Source organism: Panthera pardus, unplaced genomic scaffold (genome assembly GCF_024362965.1).
Source record: "Panthera pardus isolate Hobbes unplaced genomic scaffold, ASM2436296v1 HiC_scaffold_27, whole genome shotgun sequence".
NCBI classification, from domain to species: domain Eukaryota; kingdom Metazoa; phylum Chordata; class Mammalia; order Carnivora; family Felidae; genus Panthera; species Panthera pardus.
Genome location: NW_026526843.1, coordinates 27,543,757 through 27,562,793, shown reverse-complemented (window position 1 = coordinate 27,562,793; position 19,037 = coordinate 27,543,757).

The window sequence follows — 19,037 nt, the reverse complement described above, 5'->3', positions numbered from 1 at the left end:
CAGGAAGATAGAGTATGGTCAAATTACCTAGATCGTATTGAGACTGGTCTGTTTACATTTTGATCTTTCTCTAGGATATATCCTTTTTAGAGTATTAGCAAAAAGCCTTGGTCATTTACCATGCTACTTTTTCCTTTGTAGGCCCTGAACTCTGTATTTTATCTCCTCTTACAGGTACTTTTTGTTTGGTTTTTCAGAATAACCCTCTTCACAAGTGCAGCTTATGACTCATAAAATTGTTTCAAGGGAAAAGTATGCATAGTATGTTAGACTTACTTCTCTGTAATTCCCTTTTCTCTGAACTGTTGTCCCTTAGATTATGGCTTTTTTAGTAGCCCTAAATGCAAATATTCGTGTTATAAGCCCAGAGAGACTGCTGCAAGCTCAAGAAATCTGCATTCTGTTAGCTTTCATCTTCCTTGCAAGAAATGGCAAATGTCCTAAGAAGTAAAATAGCCATAATTTCAGAGTTTCCTTCAATGTGTCTTCATTCTCCCTTGAGCTTGATGCCTCAAGTACTAGCTGCCTTTGCTGAACTCTGATGTATTCAAACAGTTCTTTGTGTTTTATATACTCCAATTTGTCTCCATTCTCTCATGAGTTTGATTCTTTAAGTCTTGGCTGTGCTTTTCTACCTTCAAACCAATCTCTGCAATTTTTAATATAGCGTTATAATGTTTTCTTGGGGTTGTTTGATACCTGCTATTCCATCTAGGTCAGAAGGGGACTTTTAAACCTACATTTTAAAGTCTCTTCTTGCTACTTATAGAAATATAGGTTAACAACTATTTTCTTTTAGAACGTTGGACATGTTATTACACTGTTTCAGTTAATAAGTTATCTATAGTCATTTTGTTAGTCCTGTGAAGCCAAAATGTCTTTTCTCTGGCTAGATTTAATATATTCCCTTTGTCTTTGATTGTTACTAGTTTTCTTATGATGTGTCTATGTATCATTTTATTTGTATTCATATTCCTGTGATGTATAGTACTTCTTGAATTTGTGGCTTAATGTCTTTTATCTGTTTGGGATATTTTCAGACGTTACATCTTCATTGTTATTTTTGCCCACTTTTCTTTCTCCTTTCCAATCATACATATTTATGATTGTTATATGTCTATCTATGTATTGTTGTGGTATTGGGTATATGTATGTTATATATTGTTATATATCATGGTTTATATATCTATACAATTATATGTATGTGTGTGTATATATATACATATATATGCTTTTTGCTTATTCATTTGTTTCATTTAGATTACACTTGTGAGTGAAATCATATGGTATTTGTCTTTTTCAATCTGACTTATTTCACTTAGTATAGTACCTTCTGTGTCCATTTATGTTGTCTCAAATAACATGATCTCATCTTTTCTATAGCTGCATAAACATTTATCTATTGATGGACATTCAAGTTGCTTCTATATCTTGACTATTATACATAATGCTTTAATAAACATAGGGGTGCATATATCTTTTTGAGTTCCTGTTCTCATTTTCTTCAGGTAAATACACAATAGTGGAATTATTGGATCACATGGTATTTCTATTTTTTAATGTTTATTTTGAGAGAGTGTGAACAAGGGAGGGGCAGAGAGAGGGGGACAGAGAATCTGAAGCTGGCTTCGTGCTGACAGCAGCGAACGAGTCTGATGTGAGGCTCCAACTCACAAACCGCAAGATCATGACCTGAGCTGAAGTCGGATGCTCAACCAACTGAGCCACCCAGGCACCCGGTGGTATTTCTATTTTTAATTTTTTGAGGAACCTCCATACTGTTTTGCACAGTGGCTGCACCAATTTACATTCCTACACCAATAGGGGGTTTCTTTTTCTCCACATCTTTGTCACCACTTGTTACTTCTTGTCTTTTTGATTTTAACCATTCTAACATGCATAAGGTGGTATCTGATTATTGATTTGATTTACATTCCATGATGATGAGTAATGTTGAACATCTTTTCATGTGTCTGTTGGTCATCTGTGTGTCTTCTTTGGAAAAAATGTCTGTTCAGGTCCTGTGCCCATTTTTTAGTTGGATTGTCTGGGTTTTTTGGGGGGTTGAGTTGTGTAATTATTTTTCATTATATATTTTGGAAACTAACCCCTGATTAGATATATAATTTAAATATATTGACCCATTCCACAGGTTGCCTTTTTCTGTTGTTGATTGTTTCCTTTGCTGTGAAAAAGCTTTTTATTTTTCCTATATATTTTTATTAAAACATTTTTTTCAAAAGCTTTTTATTTTGATGTAGTCTCAATAATTTAGTTTTGCTTTTGTTTCCCTTGCCTTAGGAGCCACATCTAGGAAAATGTTGCTACAACCAGTGTCAGAGAAATTACTGCCTGTGCTCTTTTGTACAATTTTTATGGTTTCAGGACTCACATTTAGGTGTTTAATCCATTTTGAGTTTGTTTTTGTGTATGGTGTTAAAAGGTGGTCCAGTTTCATTGTTTTACATGTAGCTGTCCAGTTTTTCCAGCACCATTTATTGAAGAAATTATCTTTTCACCATTGTATATTCTTGCCGCTGTTGTCATATATTAATTGACCAAATAATTTTAAGTTTCTTTCTGGACTCTCTATTCTTTTATATTGATATACGTGTCTACTTTTATGCCAGTACCATACTGTTTTAATTACAACAGCTTTGTAATGTATCTTGAAATCTAAAATTGTGATGCCTCCAGCTTGTTTTTTTTTTTTTTTTTTTCAAGATTGCGTTAGCTATTAGAGGTATTTTGGAGTTCCATACAAATTTTAGTATTATTCTAGCTTTGTGAAAATGCTGTTGATATTTTAATAGGGATTTCATTGAATCTGTAGATTGCTTTGAGTAATATCAGCATTTTAACATTATTAATTTTTCTAGTTCATCAACATGGAATATCTTTCCATTTATTTGTGTCGTCTTCAATTTCTTTCATGTTTTATAGTTTACAGAGGACAGGTCTTTGACCTAATTGGTTAAGTTTACTCCTAAATATTTTATTCTTTTTGGTGCACTTATAAATGGTGTTGTTTTCCTAATTTCTCTTTCTGCTACTTTGTTATTCGTGTATAGAAACACTACTGATTTCTGGGTATTAGTTTTGTATGCTACAACTTTACTGAGTTCGTTTTTTTATTTCTACTAGCTTTTTAGTGGTCTTTAGGATTTTCTATGTATAGTATCCTTAAACCTATTTTTTGAGTTCTTACTTGAATTAGTGTATCTCTAAATTCCAGAATTTCCATATGATTCTTAGTTTTTAGTTTTAGCTTTCTGCCAGTTTTTTTTCCTTCTGCCAATTTCTAAATTTTTTCTTTATATTCCTTAACTATAGAAGTCATAATTGATAATTCCAATATATAAATCTCCTATTTGTCTATTGGCAGGGTGTATTTTTTCTTTAATTTCTAAAATTCTTTATTTGTGTATAGTTGCTTATATTTTGCTTAAAGCCAAAGAATTGTGTATAAAATGTTAGATAAATTTGAGGTTTGGCACAGTGCTCTCATCCTCCAAAAATGACTTAATTTTCATTCTGGCAAATAGTTAAGTGAAGGCACTAACAATCCCAGATTTCTTTGAGTCCCCTTGTGAGGGCTTGTCTGGTCTAGTGCATCCTTACCCTGGAATGTAGCCCTCCGAATTCCCTACTGAAAGTCTTAGGTGTTTACTGGAATCCTCTTTTATTCATCCTGAACTAAAATTTGTAGTTTTTATGGAAAAATTAAATATACATTCTGTATTTAATTTACATTACATTATATTATTTTATATCAAAGTGTTATTTTTATGTTTTATCTAGATTTTCTTGGTGTCCTCAGTAGATGGATTGTTCTGAAAGTTACTAGGCTGCCAATGTTAGAAACATAAGTCTACGAAGACTAATGAAGTAAAGCTGGAGAGAGCCTGCAGAACTACCAACAAATCTGGACTTGAAGAAAACTTCAAGGTGAGTGAAAAATAAATTTCACAAGGCCTACTTTATTACAGTTATTTTAGTCAAATGTTTATATATAACGTATTTCATTATATGAAGGTGTTTATATTTTGAAAATACTGGCTGATGAATGAATGCTATAAACTTTTTAAAAACAAATTTTTTAAAAATATTTCCATTTGGCTTTTTTTATATAATGACATTTTTTTCAGTGCATGTGTGGGTGAGAAAATATGCTTATCCATCAGTGAATTATGGAGCACCTCTTACATGGAACATGTAATGCTGACTGTTATATAAGTTGACTATTCCTATAGGACATCCTGCTGTTTACACCATGAGCCCAAAGACCAGGAGCCACTGTAGACCTACTGGCCAACAGTTAAAATAAGTTGCTTAATACCTAGGAAAGAATACAAAGAAGTATAACTACTGTTATAAAAACCCAATCATAAAAGTAATAGTAAATGGCATAGCTGATCAAAGATTAGGATATTATTTTATTTTCATGTAGTAGTTCTAAGGAAGATTGTTTTCCTGAGGATTTGACTGATTATTGTAGCCTCATTAGTCCAGTGCTATACCAGCTAGCCCTTTTCAGATATGCTATTCGTAACGCCAATATGAGAACTGGAAGGAGAAAATTTAGCATACAGTAGGTAATCACCCTGTCATAATTCCCTTATTCTACATATATGTATTGAGTACCCCTTATAACCCAGATTTTTATGTGAGGTGCTTTGGCTATAAACCTATGACTCTGTTTTCATATTGTTTAAATATGTATATAAAAGTCATAGAAACAGATGAGATTTTTCATGGAGTTTAGGTGGAATAGAAAAGAAAGTGAGGCCAGAATTATTTGATTATCTGGAAGAAAACATGTAAGTCAAGAAACAGAAAGTAACTATGAATGAGACTGAAGTTCGTTAGGCAGGAATGATGGCACAATAGTTGCAATAGAAGGAAATTTTGGTATATGAGTGGTATTGGAGCTTTAGTTTTTTTTAAGAGCTGGAATCCTTCCTGAGGGGCACCTGGGTGGCTCAGTCATTTGAGCATCTGACTCTTGATTTCAGTTCAAGTCATAATCTCATCATGGTTTGTGGGTTTGATGAGCTCTGTGCTGACAACATGAAGCCTGCTTGGGGTTCTCTCTCTCTCCCTCTCCCTGCTCTTCCCCGGCTCATGCTTGCTTGCTCGCTCTCTCTCTCTCAAAATAAATAAAAAAACATTAAATATATATGTATAACAGGTGGAGTACTTCCTGATAATCATTTTCTATCCAATAAAGGGTTACAAGAATGATTGTCTTATGTGGCTTGATTGTGAGTTTAAAGAGTCAAGAAAGCCGAAGCCAGGGATTTGGATGTGTGAACAACACAAATGTTGAGTTCCTATAGTCCGAAGCTGAATTGTGTGCTCGTAGCTATTATACAGGTAGGAAAGAACAGATGAGGATAACCGAGCAGGTAGCATAGGCCACACAGGGACAGGAGTGCTTACGTGAAGATGTATGAGTAATTGTGTGTAAGTGGCAATGTTAGCAGTAGACTTTCAGAAGATAGCAATTGATTTCTGTCATATTCTTATTATAGTATATCTAATTTAAGATCAGGTTCAAAAGAGCACCAGTAATCAGCAGACCATAATTTTTTTTTAATATATGAAATTTATTGTCAAATTGGTTTCCATACAACACCCAGTGCTCATCCCAAAAGATGCCCTCTTCAATGCCCATCACCTACCCTTCCCTCCCTCCTACCCCCCCATCAACCCTCAGTTTGTTCTCAGTTTTTTTTTTTTTTTTTTTTTTTTATTTTTTTTTCAACGTTTATTTATTTTTGGGACAGAGAGAGACAGAGCATGAACGGGGGAGGGACAGAGAGAGAGGGAGACACAGAATCGGAAACAGGCTCCAGGCTCTGAGCCATCAGCCCAGAGCCTGACGCGGGGCTCGAACTCCCGGACCGTGAGATCGTGACCTGGCTGAAGTCGGACGCTTAACCGACTGCGCCACCCAGGCGCCCCTGTTCTCAGTTTTTAAGAGTCTCTTATGCTTTGGCTCTCTCCCACTCTAACCTCTTTTTTTTTTCCTTCCCCTCCCCCATGGGTTTCTGTTAAGTTTCTCAGGATCCACATAAGAGTGAAACCATATGGTATCTGTCTTTCTCTGTATGGCTTATTTCACTTAGCATCACACTCTCCAGTTCCATCCACGTTGCTACAAAGGGCCATATTTCATTCTTTCTCATTGCCACATAGTACTCCATTGTGTATATAAACCACAATTTCTTTATCCATTCATCAGTTGATGGACATTTAGGCTCTTTCCACAATTTGGCTATTGTTGAGAGTGCTGCTATAAACATTGGGGTACAAGTGCCCCTATGCATCAGCACTCCTGTATCCCTTGGGTAAATTCCTAGCAGTGCTACTGCTGGGTCATAGGGCAGGCCTATTTTTAATTTTTTCAGGAACCTCCACACTGTTTTTCAGAGTGGCTGCACCAGTTTGCATTCCCACCAACAGTGCAAGAGGGTTCCTGTTTCTCCACATCCTCTCCAGCATCTATAGTCTCCTGATTTGTTCATTTTGGCCACTCTGACTGGTGTGAGGTGATATCTGAGTGTGGTTTTATTTGTATTTCCCTGATGAGGAGCGACGTTGAGCATCTTTTCATATGCCTGTTGGCCATCTGGATGTCTTCTTTAGAGAAGTGTCTATTCATGTTTTTTGCCCATTTCTTCACTGGATTATTTGTTTTTTGGGTGTGGAGTTTGGTGAGCTCTTTATAGATTTTGGATACTAGCCCTTTGTCTGATATGTCATTTGCAAATATCTTTACCAATTCCGTTGGTTGCCTTTTAGTTTTGTTGTTTCCTTTGCTGTGCAGAAGCTTTTTATCTTCATGAGGTCCCAATAGCTCATTTTTGCTTTTAATTCCCTTGTCTTTGGGGATGTGTCAAGTAAGAAATTGCTGCGGCTGAGGTCAGAGAGGTCTTTTCCTGCTTTCTCCTCTAGGGTTTTGATGGTTTCCTGTCTCACATTCAGGTCCTTTATCCATTTTGAGTTTATTTTTGTGAATGGTGTAAGAAAGTGGTCTAGTTTCAACCTTCTGCATGTTGCTGTCCAGTTCTCCCAGCACCATTTGTTAAAGAGACTGTCTTTTTTCCATTGGATATTCTTTCCTGCTTTGTCAAAGATTAATTGGCCATCCTTTTGTGGGTCTAGTTCTGGGCTTTCTATTCTATTCCATTGGAGCAGACCATAATTTTAATCTCAGGTTTGCCATCTACTACTGTGATAATTGAGGTGACTATATAATTTATAATCCAAATTGGGGATCTTGGAGAATGAAAAAGGATATCATTCAAAACTACATCAAACGAACAGGTATAAGTTCAGACTGTCCAGGGCCAAAAGGTATATATTGTTATCATATGGGCAGTTCACATTGCATCACCTGTAAAATGTGGACAATGTCCACGTTAAATGCTTGATCGATTGATTGAGTGAATTACACCGTGTGAACGTACCAAATCCCTTAGTGAATGAGTGCTCAACAAATTGGAATATTGTGTGCTATCTTGGTCCAGGAACTGCAAGTTCATTGAAATCAGAGGTTGCACCTACTTTTTTCTTTATACCTCCATAATAATTAGTACAAAACTGCATTCAGTGGGTATCCAATAAGTGTAACTTTTTCTGTCTTTGTAACTTTATTTGTAGCAGACTGTAATATGCTTTCATGCCTTGATTATTTTGAATACAAAACTTATGTTGATACAGATAAGGAAATAGGAGTGGGAAAGTTTTATAAATTAGCAAACATATGTGGACTGTTACGAAAACAAGGTTTTGAAATGACATTTAGGTTTGTATCAGTGCCTCAGGAACTGGAGTTCACCCAGTTCTTTTTCATTCAATCTCGTGAAGGGCTGTTCTGCCCTGTGGGCACTAAAACTGATTGGTCCCAGACAGATGGAACTATTTTGGGCATGACTCTGACTTCCATTTTGCCCATTCCTGGTGATACGTAACCCAAATACTATGTGTCAAGGACAAGCTTAAAGTTTCTCTCTTGGATGGTACAGAAATTTGGCGCAGGCAAACTTAGGGTTAATACTTGTCACTGATCTTGTCTGGATACTTGGCATTTCAGTCACCCTAGTGACTTAAACACTTTTCTTGAGGCACAGAGGAATAGGCATATTTTTTGTCATCCTTTTGGTAAACATGTAAGAATTAATTTAATGCTTGAATTACTTTACCATCCTCAGCGACTGTTTCTCATTCTCTTCTAAAATGGTCTTTCTTCATCCATGGCTGATCTCTTATCCGAGCCTGCTTCAAAAGTGACTTGACAGCTTACATCACTTGTTACACTAACCTCAGATTAATTTTGGTTTCTCTCCTGCCAATGGCTCTCCTTATTTTGCTATTTTAAAATTCTTCTATTACTTTTTTGATAATGAATGTAAGATTTTCAAACTTCCTCATATCAAAATATTTTATGACCCTACAGAATCATAGACATTAAAAACAGAATTGGAAGAGACCCTAAAGGCCATATCATCCAAACCCTTTCTTGTACTTCAAAAATTTGAATCCTCTCCACAACATTTACGATATATCTTTACACAGAATGCTTTGCGTTATTTGGGGATTTTCATCAAAGTCTACTTCTTGTTTTATCCCATTCCATCTTTAGGCTGGTATGACTTTAAATAGTTTTTTCTTGTATTAAACCTAAACGTGTAATGTTACCTATTGATCCTTGTAACTTCCCGGGGCTATACAGAAGAAAATGAAAGCAAGTCTTTAAGTATACTCAGAAGAATTTATCATGCCTTCTCCAGAATCTTCTCCAGGATAAATGTGCTGAAACCCTTTAGCATTTCTTTCTAAAACATGGCTTCAAGTTCTCCCCAGGGTTACCAACTTGTTTTGGTTTGATTTTTTGGTTTTAGTACTAAAAGTCCTGTATTCTGGGAACTCCCTTAATCCCCGGCAAACTGGCAATAGGTCACTTTAGTTTTCTCACTATCTTGGTCACTCTGTTTGGAACATACTCTGGTGTAGTGCTACTCTTTTCAAATGTAATACCCAGAAGTAGATACAATACAACTCACCATTGAACAAAATTCAGTATTATCTGAGGCATTTATCCAATGCATTGCCTAAAGAAACATTATTTTTTCATCCAAGTCCAATGGTACCTGGTGATTTATAAATTATCTTTTTTAAGCATACCAGAGTATGAGATACCTACTAAAATCTATCTAGGCAGCAGAATTTATATTTGTTTCAGCAGAATAATTGACATACACTATCGAATTCATTTCAGGTGTACAACATAGTGATTTGATACTTATATGCATTATAAAATGTTTACCAGAGTAAGTGTAGTTACCATCTGTTGCCATACAAAGTTGTTATAATATTATTGACTATATTCCCTAAGCTGCACTGTACATTCCCAAACCATTTTTACTAAGCTTCCTATGTCTCTATATCTTCACACACTCTTTATTTCCTTACAGTACTGGGAAAGATCAAACTAAGTGGTTTACCAAAACACTAGCTATTTTTAGGTAGATAGTCGGTGCTGCTATGTAGGGTTACTTTGACTGAACTTCCTAATTTGTGTCTTCTGCATCAAGCTTAGTCTTTTCTTTAACGACTTCTTTTCAGCATTGTATGTATGCATATTTAGGGAAAACCCTATATTTCCATGGAAACCAACATATATGGGAAATACTTACTAGAAGGAGAGATCAGGTCTTATGTCAGATTTTCACTAAGCCTATAGTAATTTGAATTAGGTTTTGGCCAGATTGAACCTTCCTAAATTGTGTATTTGCATGGTCATCATGAAACCAAGAGAAATACCTAGATACAAACATAGTATAATTGAAAGATGAAAATTCTTGAATTATGTGTTAATTTCCAACTCACTGCCATGTTAGTTATTTGTGATGTAATGAAATTGAAATTAACAACCATCTATCCTGTGTACTCCCATGTTCATATCAGCATTAGTCATAGTGGCTAGGTTATGGAAACAACATAAGGCTGCTTTGACAAATCAGTGGACAAAGAAACTGTGAGCCTGGAGAACATTATGCTAAGTGACATAAGCCAGACAAAGAAAAACCAATACCACATGATACCACTTATATGTAGAATCTTTTTTTAAAAAGAAAAGTCAATGGGCCGCCTGGGTGGCTCAGTCGGTTAAGCGTCCAACTTTCAGCTCAGGTCATGATCTCACGGTTCATGGGTTCCAGCCCTGCATCAGGCTCTGTGCTGACAGCTCAGAGCCTGGAGCCTGCTTCGGATTCTGTGTCTCCCTCTCTCTCTGCCCCTCCCCTCTTGCACTCTGTCTCTTAAAAATGAATAAATGTTAAAAAAAAAGAGTATAAACTTTCAGTTATGAATAAGAACCGAGAATCTAATGTATAACATGGTGACTATAGTTGACAACATTGTATTATATAATTAAAATTTGTTAAGAGTAGAACTCATATGTTCCTACCCAAATTTTCAAAACTAGGTAAGTATGGGAGGTGATGGATATGAGATGTTTTATCAAACTCAGTTGGCAAGAATCTTTTCACCATCAAAACATTGCATTGGCCACTTTAAACATCTCACAATTTTATTTGTCAGTTATACTTCAATAAAGATGGAAAAAATTTTAAATCCTCTGTATACAAAGGTCTAAAGCAAACATCACAAACTGGCAGCCTATGGGTCAGATCCAGCTTGTGCTCATGGACATTTGTGTGTGTGTGAATCCAGATAGTAATGGTCTTCTCAGCATTTTGTTTGTTTTATTTTTCATTGAGTTGCTTTCAAATAATTAAAAAGCCAGAGATTTCACATAAGAATCTGGATTTTCAGGTTCTTTAAAACAATTGGAACATCTGGCAACACTTTGCCCATATTTATGATAATGATCTGCTGGAACTGAGAGTAGCTGCTTTTATATATATATATGATGCCTTACAACTCCCGACAATCCCTAGCACAGCCAGGTATCTTCACCCACACTGGCTTCATTAATTCATTATATTGCCTTTCTGACCTCTAAAGGCATTGGATACTGAAAATCCATCTAAGTTTTCATCCCTTTGAACTATTTCTCGGTTTTCCATATGTTCCACTCCAAAAAATATGTGTTTTTAAAAAAATATTTATTTTTGAGAGAGCACAAGCAGGGGAAGGGCAGAGAGAGGGGGAGAGAGGATCTGAAGTGGGCTCTGTGCTGACAGGCTGACAGCAGCGAGTCCGATGTGGGGCTCGAACTCACGAACTGTGAGATCATGACCTGAGCCGAAGTCGGACACTCAACTGACTGAGCCACCCAGGTGCCCCTGTGGTTTCTTTTAGCCATTCTTAGCGAAAGCAAAAAAGTCATAGGAATTTCTTTTCCTGGAGATGTCTGTCATAATGCCAGGATAAAGTATGTTAACACGTTTGAGGCAATTATATAACAAGTATTTTAGACTGAATTTATGGCCCCAACTTTTCATGTCTCCCTGTGTCAATATCATCTGGCAGTGCCTTCTCATATTAACTCTGAGTTTGACCATGAAACTTGTTTTGGCCAATGAAATGTTAGAAAATTTGACATAATCAGTGGCTTGAAAAAGTATGTGGTGTTTCCACTTCTCTTTTTTCTTGGCCTTTACCATGATAAAACTCCCAGACTAACCTACCGGATAAGGTGAGACACGTGGCCCAGTCATGGCTTTTACCCTGGTTGACAGTCAGCCAGCTTTCAAACCTGTGAGTGAGTTCAACCAAGACCAGAAGAATGACCCAAATAAGTCCATCCTAAATCATTAACTCACAGACTTGTATGCTAAATAAATGCTTAGTGACTTAAATCTCTGAGTTGGAGTTGTTTTGTTATATGGCATTATTATAGTGGTAGATAACAAATACAGAAATTTGTTTTTAGAAACAAAGTATTATAATAAAAATATCAATATGTGTCAATTGCTTTGTGAAAGGTAGTGGGGAGAGACTGGAAAAACAGCATTGAAAGAGAGGAGGCTGGAAAAATAATGAGGAATCTGCTATAGCAGCCTAGATAAGTGGCAAACTATGTTATCTACTGGTGAAGCATTTGGTAAAATATGGTAACTTAGAATATAGAAAATATACCAACTTAACCTTTATACTTTAGTAAAGATATTTCTAGACAGAATGTTGAAAATATCACCTGCTCTTACTAGCTGCATGTGATAAGGTGCAAATAGAAAAAGATGCATTAAAGAAAGAACTGAACAGTTTGTGAGTAAAATTTAGAGAATACAAGAACTTAATGGATTAGAAAAAAGTATTTTTTTCTTATTTCTACCCTCTTAGTCTAGATCAAATCCAAGGAGCTGCCAGAAACATGTGGTCTTAGTATTAAAGACCGAAAGAGGTTTGTCAGACTGTGTTAAGACTTTTGAATAAATTAAGGTGTTGCTAAGTAGGCCCTCTCAGCTAGACAAAAGTGTTTCCAGAAGTTTTAAGGGCATTATCTTACAGCACCCCAAGAAGCCCAAAGAAACACTGATAAAATCGAGAGAGAGCCTTACTTCAAAAGGAATTATGGTTGTGGCTTTTGCCAATGGAGTGGACTTAAACTTTATTTTTATGACGCTCAAGAGGTTTTAAGGGAGTTGTATGGGCAAAAGTGCTACCATACTGGATTAAAGGAGAATGAAATTGTATGAAACTCAGAAAAGCACTTGGCCTTTAGTATTTTATGAGCAAGAAGCAGGCTAAAAAGTTGCTCAGAAAGCATATTTTTAAATGCCCTCTTCAAAAGTGACCAAGGATAATGGAAAAAGAATAATATTTTGAATAAAGTTATGGAAAAAGAATAATATTTTGAATAAAGTTAAGGGCCATGGAGAACAATGGACTGGTGGTCCACTCTTAGGAAGCATGATGGGGTATAGTTAAGAAACATCCCTACCCCTACCTTGTAGGGTCCTGGCCACATTTGTCCAGTGGAAATTGTTATACATGTATACTAGGGCTAGGTGCTTCCTATATTATTCCCTTTCTGAAAGAGAGCATTTTTGTAATTATCTGGTCCCTCTGTCATCACTGAACGTTGGGTATGTGAGTGGCCAATAAATTATCATTTTAGTTCATTGGGCTTTGAATCCTCATCTGAGGAGCCTTATCAGTACCTGATTGTAGATCACAAGATAATGGATTTTGGACCGGATGGTGTGACTAAATGGGATGTTTGAGATCTTTTGAGGGAAGCATGTTTTGCATGTAGGAAGGATGTGAATAATTAATTGTGAAAAGAGTGGAATATGATGCATAGTTTAGACTGCTGCTACATGTGGCCTCGACACTCCTATCATGCAACTACCAACCACCAACCACTAGACATATGAATAAACCCATCTAAGACCAGGAGAACCATCTGTCTGAGTTCAGCTTAAATTGCCAGACACCTGACCTAAATAAAAGCTTCTTATCTTAAAGCCCCTGTGGTTGTTACACAGCATTATCATGGCAATAAATAACTGATAAAAACAAGTTACTGTATAATCAAGGGAGGGATGGAGGGAATAATCTGTATCGTTTGTCATTTGATGCCCATAGATAATGAGGAAGCCTCCTTTTTCTGAGCTACTACATCTTATATCAGTATATTTCAATAATCCAGCTATTTACAAATAGAGCAAACTATGGCTTGGATTTTATTACAATGACTGATTCAGTTCATTTAGCAAAAATTAAATTTGACACACCCAAAGCCTAACCAAAAGCAGGATTTCATAATTCTGCCTTTATTCTAATAATTTTGAAAAGGGCTTTACAAAGTGAAAATCATTATGACAAAAGCTGCTTCAGAAAAGGAAATGGTTGGGGAAAAGGACGTCAGTACCAAAATGCCTCCAGTTGCTAAACCACCAAAGTAGGCATTAAGACTCTTTGGAATATAGGGACTCGGATTCCAGTTCTATAACCATTTTTCTGAGCTTTAGTTTTCCCATCTTTTAAATGGCAATGGTACTATATAACTTGAAGGGCTGTCCTAAAAATAAGAAGTAATATGTGTAAAGTACTTGACATATAGCAGACACAAATCAATTATTAATATCTTCTCAGAATTCTATAACTTTGCACCATTTTCTCTTGAAACCCTGAAAGCAAAAGATGTCTGTAGATAAAATATAGCATATACAAAATGTCAGAAGAAACTTTCTTCACCATATAAATGCAGAGCTCAGCTCACTTATTTCAAGGGTCCATCACATTTCTACCTGTTTCAGGGGTTAGGCTCCATTCCTGGATGGGACTCAAATGCACTGGGATGGTAGAGCAGACACTTTGAGTTCAAATTCCTTCTTGGCCATCTTGTTAATTGGGTAACCAAAGGCAAATTACCTAACCTCTCTAAGCCTCAGTGTCTACATTTATATAGGCTTCTGTGAATATTAATTGAGGTAATCAATGTAAAGTACTAGCAAGACATAGGAAACAAAACATGACTCTGCTAATATTGATAATTATTCTTTGTCATCTTATAATAATATTACCACAGTATTAGGGTTTGAGTGATATTTTCAGCTTTGTTGTTGTTGTTATATTAGCCATGGCCCAGCCTGCATTCTTTTATGGCTTTCTGAGAATTGGAGCTCCTACTGAGAAATTTTCAAGCTTTCAGAAATCTTTCTGCCTTCTGAATGCTAGTTCCTGTGAATGTTTCCAAAGGCAAAATGGCATTTCAGGAGCAATGATAAGTGTACTTCCAAAATAGAATACACACTAGGCAGTTTCCTAGGACAGAATAATGTCCTGGTGAGAGCAGCTGGGCTGGTTAGGGGAACAAATGGTCAAATGTAATTCCTGAGGATGTTCTGTGAGGCTGAGGGCAATAGCAACCTCATGAGCTTTTTTCTTTGATACTTTTTTAGTTTCCCAAAGTGCTTGGCCCCTTTCTCCTGAATGTGGAAGCTTTGTGCTCAAAAGTGAGGGCAATTTCCTGAAGATTATTGGTAATACTTTATGATCATTCAGCATCAGTGACTACTTCCACTGTTTGGAAAGAGTCTACAGAAATTTGAAGATATCCCAGAGAGGAGAAATACACTCTCACAATGAATTCCTCTGTTGTTTTTGGAAATTTATTAATTTGTGTGTGTGTGTGAACCCCCTGTACTTTCTTTCCTGTCAGCTTTATTTCCCCATGTTGCTCAGCAAAAGGATACTCATTATAAAGATGGTTGTCCTCTGTGATCAGCCTATATGAATCATTCACATCATATGTCCAGAGCCTTTCTTCTCCTTACTGGTTGGGGCCAGTGGCCAGAAATTAAGAAAAATATTTTACTTTCAGTTGGCTCCACCCTGGAACTGGGTGCACATCCAAGTACTGAGAAGAGGAATTGCTGAGTTGGGAACCTGAAATCGGTGCTTCTTCTATGCATGTGGTAGTGACATGGGAGCTTTGCTTCAGGTGTTTACCTTTGTTCCCAAACCATTACATAGGTCTCTGAAAGATAGAGACCATGAATATGTTTTGTAACCTCCTTTCCCAGTCTAGAGCTAGATACATATAAAGGTATATTCAAAGAATATTTAAAAATATACTTTCCTTTTATGTGAAAAAGGAGTTACATGTCTATCTTGTCCTCTAAAACCATAACATCTCCAGTTTGTCCACGCTATTATATAATGTCCATAAGCAAATGCACCTTTTATGTTCCAGGTACTAGGTGAGAAACTTTGGTATCTCATTTAATTCTCTAAACAGTTCACAAAGTAGCTGTTGTTATCCTCATTTTACTGATGTGGATATTCAAATAAGGCATGTGACAGAAGAAAGGTTGTAATCTAGCCTTTTCTGATTCCAGACCAATGGTTCCACCCTAAAATATCATCTTGCTCAGCTATAAGCTAGTGCTTCCATGAAACTAAGGCGCCCAGATCAACCATCTTTCAAGTCACTTCCAAAGCTTCAGTCAGAGGTATACTGCTGTGGGGTGAAAGGCAGTCTCAAGTGACTCCTCAGTGGTAATAGAATTTTCCAGGATATGAGAAGTTAGAGAATATGATGAGTTTCTGCAACTTTGGTTCTACCCCGGGACAATAGCAATGCTTGTTCCAGACTAATTTTTTGAGTGTACAACTCTAAAGCGTACCTTTCTGACCATGAGAATGCAGATACAGGGCATAGGATATGTATGGTAAGTGGTGGTCGATGAGGCTGAACATGTAGGCAGGTGGCATATCCTCTTTCTTTGCCATGCTAAAGATTTTGAACATCATTCTGAAGATAACAGGAAGTCATTGAACAATTATAAGTAAAGCAGTTACTGGGTCAGATATATGTGCTAAAAGATCACTGTCTCTAATGGCAGTGACAGATATAAATTTAAAATGGAAGTTCATGGGGTGCCTGCATGGCTCAGTGAGTTAAGCGTCCAACTTCGACTCAGGTCATGATCTCATGGTTTGTGAGTTCGAGCCCTTCATTGGGCTGTCTGCTGTCAGCACGGAGCCTATTTCAGATCCTCTGTCCCCTTCTCGTGCTTGCTCTAGCTCTTTCTCTCTCTCAAAAATGAATAAACATTTTTTAAAAAAGTAAAATAAAATGGAAGTTCCTATAGCCATATAATTGAGAAGAAGGCTGTGTAATAGTTATGCGGAGAAATAAATAGGGGTCAGTGAGGATGGAATGTATGGGGCCAATAACTCAGGTTTTTCTGATGTTGAACTGACTAGAGTTAGTGATCACCTGACTATAGGTTATAAAAGAAAGAAAGGAGTGTAGGACAAACATTTAGATTCTTAAGTGGATTCCCAAGCGTATGGGGATACATTTATCATGATTATAAATACAAGAGGAGTAGATTTAGACTGTCTGGGGGTGGAGGAAATGATTATAAATTTAGTTTTCAAAATGTTGAGATTGAGTTATGTATGGGACATAGTGAAAATGTTGTTAAACAGTGTGGTGCAAAAATCTAGTTTCACGAAGTGGGTTGGACTAGAAATGAAGCTCTCAGAGTCATCGTGCATAGGTGATGATAGAATTCTTAGCAATGAATGAATGAGATGGCTGAGGGGAGAGAGTGAGGAGTGAGAAGGGTGTTTAGGGGGAGCCAAAGAGAGAAGTCTGGGGATGATCTGTCGTTACAGTGTGAGTGTTTTAGTCAATCAGTGGGCATCTTCATGAACCAACAGCATGTTAACATAATACAAGGCATAATAAGGGTGGAGGAGGAATAATACAGTAATAAAAGATATAGCTGTGATCATGAACTGCCTTGGTAAATCCTTTTATGTTAGATATTATGTGTCCTACGAGAAAATAAGTGTTATCATGGAAACCAAGAGAGCACCAATATTAAGAAGGACTGGTGAGCACTATGCAAAGTCAAAGAGAGATGGGGATGGAAACACATTATTGGAATACACCTTAGGTGTTTGAGGGGAGCACTTGGTTCTACTTTAAGAAGGTATGGGGAGGGGCGCCTGGGTGGCTCAGTCGGTTAAGCGGCCGACTTCGGCTCAGGTCATGATCTCGCGGTCTGTGAGTTCGAGCCCCGCGTCCGGCTCTGTGCTGACAGCTCAGAGCCTGGAGCCTGTTTCAGATTCTGTGTCTCCCTCTCTCTGACCCTCCCCCGTTCATGCTCTGTCTCTCTCTGTCTCAAAAATAAATAAACGTTAAAAAAAAAATTAAAAAAAAAAAGAGGGTATGGGGAATGTTCAGTAAGAGATTAAAGCTGTGATTGTTTATTACCTAACAGTTGTCCTAGAGATTCCAGTGAAAAGACTGGGAGTCACGTAGGCAGTGAGAAACTGCAGAGTAGTAAGAGGAAAAGTGTATAAGAGTAGAAAGTTGGGTGAAGTTCCATTTTACCTAATATGATGCTATTCTTATAGAGGTATAAGTTTGTGTTTCTAGTAAGATTAAGGGCAGAATGAAGTTTGTGATCTTTTGAGACAGCTGATCTAGCTTAAGGGCATAGTATGAGACAGAGGAATAGATTTTCTCTGGTAATTAACCCACATGAAGGTTGAATTTGTCTTTTTTTTCCATCCAGGGTTACCTAAATGTGATGGCTAGCCCTAAGTATTTGTTCTGAGACAGTCAACACCATTCCTTAAGCACACACTATGTTGATCTCAAAATTAGCTAAGGTAAAGGGGTAGAGAGCTTTAAAAAAAGAAGCATGGAAGCTGTAGCTATATTAGGGAATACATTGGTGTGTGCTTTTCTGTTAGATACCTCATGTCCATCAAGGATATATGTCCATATGCACAGAACATATATGAGTATGAATTGAGGAAAGTTTGAGACTGGAATAGAAATTTGGCATTAGATGATTAAGGTGTCCTAGTTTAGAGTAAAAAGGGAAGGATTCAGGAAAAATGATTCAAGAGAAGCAGGATTTTAACAGAAGAAGTACAGGCAAAAGAAAGCTTACTGAGATAGGCCTAGAAAGACTGAGAGAAAAGAATCACCTCAGTGAGTTTGATTGAATTAGGAGATTCATCTAGCCCAGTGTTTGTTAACATTTGGCATATTCAACAGTTAGAGGGCTTTTACTACACATGGTACTCCCACTTTCAGGTAAGTATAAAAAGTAATTACAATTTTTAAATAACAACAAAATAATATTTTTAATTAATTTATTGCTTGTAAACTTTCACAGATGTGACTATAGCCTGTTCAGTTACAGCCTGACCTATTGAGTCGTCTTTTCTTAGACTTTATTTCTATGAAGTTTAAAAAATTTTAATTTTCTTGCAGTATTCCCCTATGAAATATAATTATGTGTCATGACTCCATCAAATATTGGTACATATTTGTATCAAACTTAGATCCCAAAACTATTAAAAAGATATTTCTCATTTAAGAATGCTTTCAGCACTTTGTCAGTAGCTAAATTGATGAACATATCATATGTAAAAGTCGGATGGTTACATGTTCACACTGTCTGATAGATATAAATGGATTGCTAATCTGCTTTCTGGTTTTTTTCAATTCTACAAAATGTGTCTTAATCTTTTGCGAAATTTAGATATGGTTTTTAAATATAGCCAAAGAAGTGTCATTG